This window comes from Salvelinus namaycush, chromosome 3 (genome assembly GCF_016432855.1).
Source record: "Salvelinus namaycush isolate Seneca chromosome 3, SaNama_1.0, whole genome shotgun sequence".
Classification (NCBI taxonomy): domain Eukaryota; kingdom Metazoa; phylum Chordata; class Actinopteri; order Salmoniformes; family Salmonidae; genus Salvelinus; species Salvelinus namaycush.
In genome coordinates, this window is record NC_052309.1 from 26631477 (window position 1) to 26637476 (window position 6000).

The window sequence follows — 6000 nt, forward strand, 5'->3', positions numbered from 1 at the left end:
GACCAACCAACCTTGTAGTTGGAGGGTGTACTATAACTAAAAGCACCTACAGTTGAGCATGTGCAAGAGCGTTTATGAACTTGCTCTAGAATGATGGTCAATGTGCTGGCGCACAGATGCCCTGGATGTGCTGCTGACTTGGGGCTGGATTCAATCCGTAACGCTAAACTTCGGCATACAGATTGAATCCAGCCCTTGATTCAGTACACATAATGAGAAAAAACAGTTGAGGAATCTATAGATCTGAGCAAGTGCTGCTGAACACTGGCTGTGACATTGTGGCAATGTGACTCTGATCCTTCTTCAACGTCATAGCGACACTTTTAGAACCCTAGCATCTGTTCACTCAGCTTAACGGTTGGGTTGACTTTTAGGACCTTTCTTCGATCAGTCAGTATAAGGTGTATATCAATCAATTTTCCTTCATTTTGGTTAAAGTTGCACCTCAGTAATATCATCATCATGAAGACTTGACAGTATAATAATAATCAGTATATAAATAATCTGTTTTGTTTGATAGCTGTATAATACACGTTGAGGGTTGACTGAACAAAGTCAATTGACTCCATGCTAAACATCCATGTTGCGTGTGGCCTACCAATAGTCCTTGTTTTTGACATTGTGAGACAATGGAGTGAACAGTGCTACTTCCTCGTTAGCATTCCTGCTCCACTCAGTCTGTTTCGCATGCTGAGATTTCACTGTAATCTCTTAATCTGGTCAGATAATCTAGAGCAGGTACTTTATCCTCTCTTTGTAGTTCCTCCTTCTTGTGTCAACCCCCCTCTTCTCTCTTTTGTCCACACACACACACACACACACACACACGCACACACGCACACACGCACACACGCACACACGCACGCACGCACGCACGCACGCACGCACGCACGCACACACACACACACACACACACACACACAGAGAGAATCCTCCACCCTTTCTGTTAAAAGATGTCAGGTGAGGAATGACTACGGTATGTGCTTGGTTCCACAGTTACTTTAAGGTCTATATTATTATTATCATGGTTTTATCCATGTGACCCATGTATTGCCATGTTGTATCACAAGATGTTTTGTCCCATGAGCCCATTCCATTCACAATTCAATCTACAAGTAAATGTGTATCCATGGTGTGTGTAGCCACACAAATACATATATGTGGATATATTCCAGTTGTAAAATTAATGCTTTTCTTTTCTGCCTACAAAAAAGTTGTCCTGCCACATTCCCTCCAACCAAAGATATTCATGATCATTTTAACATTATGAAATAATCGTGCTGCAACTACAGACCACAGATCTCTAAGAGAAAGGGTTTAATTTATGAAGGAAGTCCTATTCTTATATAATGCTACGCACAGAAGGAGCAGGTTTCACTAAATAACAACAGTGCCTCCTGGTGGGTGGACAGATGTGTTGTTCCCCAATATCGCCGAATGTTATTTAATGTTATCTCCATATATCCCTTTTTATATGATAATTTGGAGATGTCTTCAAAAAGCAATATATGTATTTCCTGTGTTGCTGATGATGTTTTTATTCTTGGAATGGCTGTAACAAATTTATAGTAACATTAATCATCAAGAGAGTGAGGAAGAAGACAGAAAGAACATGTAAATATTATGTTCACAAATAGATATACAGTTATATGTCTGCCAATGCACATCTTCAAGATTGAACAATAGAAACACTTAACAGTTTTGTTTTCAAAAGAGATAAAGTATTTTTATTGTTATTTTGTTGTAAAGAGGAGATTATGTGTTAGCTTTGGATTGTAATAAGACAGGGGTGCTACCTGGTAGGTGTTTGACCTGTAAACTCTTGACTCTGGTTGAACACATACCAAGTATGGTTGAATGTAGAACACGTTTCTTTTTGGTTACCTTCTTTCTCTATTTTGTTTTCAACCTTGCAGTATTGAATGTTTGCAATGATGAGCGCTCCACTCTTTCTCAGTCATTGTCTACTGGTTACTCTTTCAGATGAACAGTGCATGTCTTTATATGGGCCACAGTATGATGAGATGAAGGAGGGCATCATCTTGGTTTGATCAGTTACACTGATTCAACAGAAAGCTGCATATTTACACTAACTGCAATGGATTTATCCTCAAACAGCACAATACTCGCCTGTGACCACTGCATGTGGCAAACTAGTGTGAACTACCTATTTGTTTCAAACTCACTTCTGAAGCAGCAAGACACAGCTTTTCACGAAGGTCCACCCTGAAAAGAACAGCAAACGTATCCCTGATTTAAGACTATCTTGTATCAGACAGATAATTCAAAATGATCTAAGGCAGAAATCCTTTGAAACACATTAGGACAGTCTCACCCAAAAATGAAAATGGCTGATAATTCTATTCTCTTTGGATCTTTTTTTGCTGTTATTGTATTTATATATATATTTTGCTCATGTTCGTTGTAAAAAATGATAGAGAAATCAATAAACGTGATTGAAAGAAACACAACCGGACTGTCTGTTTCGTTCCCTTTCACCATTTTATATAATTTTATTATCTCAGTTCAGTGTGTCTGTCTATCCTCATCCCTCCTTCAGTCACACAGTCAGTCAGTCAGTCAGTCAGTCAGTCAGACATAGAATACCCAGGATAATATAACACTGGCATAAAAATAAGCTCTATTCTAAGACTTGACAGAGTAAAAGCAGACATCTCCCACATTACATTTTTTTTTACAGTTTACTATAAAATACTACAGTACTTACTATAGAATTCTGTAGTAAAGTGTTGTATACTGTAGAATACTACACACTGTAGTATCTCTCGATAATGTGTAGTACTTACTATAGAATGGTGTAGAATACTGTAGAATACTACAGTAAATACTACAGTAAAGTCTGTAAAACCCTACAGTCCGCAAAAACACAACACTTTTTTAACTATAGTAAATACTACAGTATTTAATTAGCATACAGTGGCTTGCGAAAGTATTCACCCCCTTGGCATTTTTTGTCACGCCCTGACCTTAGAGAGCTTTTTATGTCTCCATTTTGGTTTGGTCAGGGTGTGATTTGGGTGGGCATTCTATGTTCTATTTTCTATGTTTTTGTATTTTTTTTTTTTGGCAGGGTATGGTTCTCAATCAGGGACAGCTGTCTATCGTTGTCTCTGATTGGGAATCATACTTAGGCAGCTTTTTTCCCTTTTGTGTTTGTGGGAAGTTGTCTTTGTGTGGGGTACTATAGCCCTCTTAAGCTTCACGGTCGTTTTGTATTGTTTATTGTTTTTGTTGGCGACATTATCCAAATAAAAAGTAATGTACACTCACCACGCTGCGCTTTGGTCTTCCTTCAACGACGGCCGTGACATTTTTACTATTTTGTTGCCTTACAACCTGGAATTAATATATATTTTTTGGGGGTTTGTATCATTTGATTTACACAACATGCCTACCACTTTGAAGAGAAGAGAGACAGAGAAGACAAAAAAACTGAACAGGGCAATACTTTGTAGAGCCACCTTTAGCAGCAATTACAGCTACAAGTCTCTTGGGTATGTCTCTATATGCTTGGCACATCAAGCCACTGGGATTTTTGAAATTTCTTCAAGGCAAAACTGCTCCAGCTCCTTCAAGTTGGATGGGTTCCACTGGTGTACAGCAATCTTAAGTCATACCACAGATTCTCAATTGGATTGAGGTCTGGGCTTTGACTAGGCCATTCCAAGACATGTAAATGTTTCCCCTTAAACCACTCGAGTGTGGCTTTAGCAGTATGGTTATGGTCAGTGTCCTACTGGAAGGTGAACCTCCATCCCAGTCTCAAATCTCTGGAAGACTGAAACAGGTTTCCCTCAAGAATTTCCCTGTTTTTATCGCCATCCACCATTCCATCTATTCTGACCAGTTTCCCAGTCCCTGCCGATGAAAAACATCCCCACAGCATGATGCTTCCACCACCATGCTTCACCGTGGGGATGGTGTTCTCAGGGGGATGAGAGGTGTTGGGTTTGCGCCAGACATAGCATTTTCCTTGATGGCCAAAAAGCTAAATTTTAGTCTCATCTGACCAGAGCACCTTCTTCCATATGTTTGGGGAATCTCCCACATGCCTTTTGGCGAACACCAAACATGTTTGCTTATTTTTTTCTTTAAGCATTGGCTTTTTTTCTGGCCTCTCTTCCATAATGCCCAGCTCTGTGGAGTGTATGGCTTAAAGTGGTCCTATGGACAGATACTCCAATCTCCGCTGTGGAGCTTTGCAGCTCATTCAGGGTTATCTTTGGTTTCTTTGTTGCCTCTCTGAATAATGCCCTCCTTGCCTGGTCCGTGTGTTTTGGAGGGCGGCCCTCGCTTGGCAGGTTTGTTGTGGTGCCATATTCTTTCAATTTTTTAAATAATGGATTTAATGGTGCACCGTGCCACTTTCTTGGTGGTGCCCCTTGCTTAGTGGTGTTGCAGACTCTGGGGCCTTTCAGAACATGTGTATATATACTGAGATCATGTGACCGATCATGCGACACTTAGATTGCACACAGGTGGACTTTATTTAACTAATTATGTTACTTCTGAAGGTAATTGGTTGCACCAGATCTTATTTAGGGGCTTCATAGCAAAGGTGGTGAATGCATATGCACGCACCACTTTTCTGTTTTTTGTAGAATATTTTTAATTTTTAATTTCACTTCACCAATTTGGACTATTTTGTGTATGTCCATTACATTAAATCCAAATAAAAATTATTTAAATTACAGGTTGTAATGCAACAAAATAGGAAAAACATTAAGGGGGATGAATACTTTTGCAAGGCACTGTATACCCTGCCCATTCCTCTTACCCAATTCGCAATTTGTGACACCCAGAAGTGAGAAACCTGCATGCCAAGTATAGACCATATTGTGTTCCCTACAGGTTATAGAAAAGAGCAGAAGCTCTGTACTATCCATTTAGACCCCAGACCCCAGTATTTCTCTAGTAGGTTTCCTGAAGGAGGAAGCCTCCACTTCTATGACAAAGATAATAAAACAAAACACTATAGTAAATACTACAGTAAAGTCTGCAAAATCTCTACAGTAATTTCCACAGTCCGCAAAAACACTACAGTAAATACTACAGCATAGTACAGTCCTAAAAAACACAACAGTAAATACAATAGTATACAACAATCTGCAAAAACACTATGTTAATTATTATAGTATATACAAAAGTTTTATTTTACTAACTGTTAATACTTCAGTAAACTACCGTATACTACATTAAATACTACAGTAAAGTCTGCAAAATAGTGTTTATACCATGTATGTTATAGTATTTGTTAATGTGGGCTGTAACAGAATCATTCACAAGTCGATTCTCAAATATTTCAACAATGAGTTCTGTAAAGTCAACAGCAATCTAACAAAACTATTTGATGATCCAAACTGATTTTGTATAAAGACGAAGCTACCCAATACTGAGGCTCTGGGGAAACTAGGTTGAAAATGTAAATTATATTTTCAACCTAGTCGGGAAAGGGGAAGTAAGGTACCAGGGGAGTCAAGAGGTAGCATCAGGCAGATGGATGTAATCTAATGTAATCTCATTCACCATGATAATCCCTATGCAGCTCCTCCAACACTCATGTATCCTATTCTCTGCTCTCCTCTGGCAGATGATGGCCACTTACCTAGCCTGACATCAGGACAAGGCATCTAGCCAAGTACACAGAGCATAAATTCCTGCCATCCAGGACCTCTATACCAGGCGGTGTCAGAGGAAGGCCCTAAAAATGGCCAAAAACTCAAGCCACCCTAGTCATAGACTGTTCTCTCTGCTACCGCACGGCAAGCGGTACCGGAGCGCCAACTCTAAGTCCAAAAGGCTTTTGAACAGCTTCTACCCACATGCCATAAGACTGCTGAACAGCTAATCAAATGGCTACCCGGACTATTTGCATTGACACCCATCCCCACCTTTTTTTATACTGCTGCTACTCGCTGTTTATTATCTATTATCTATGCATATTCACTTTACCCCTACCTACATGTACATATTACCTCA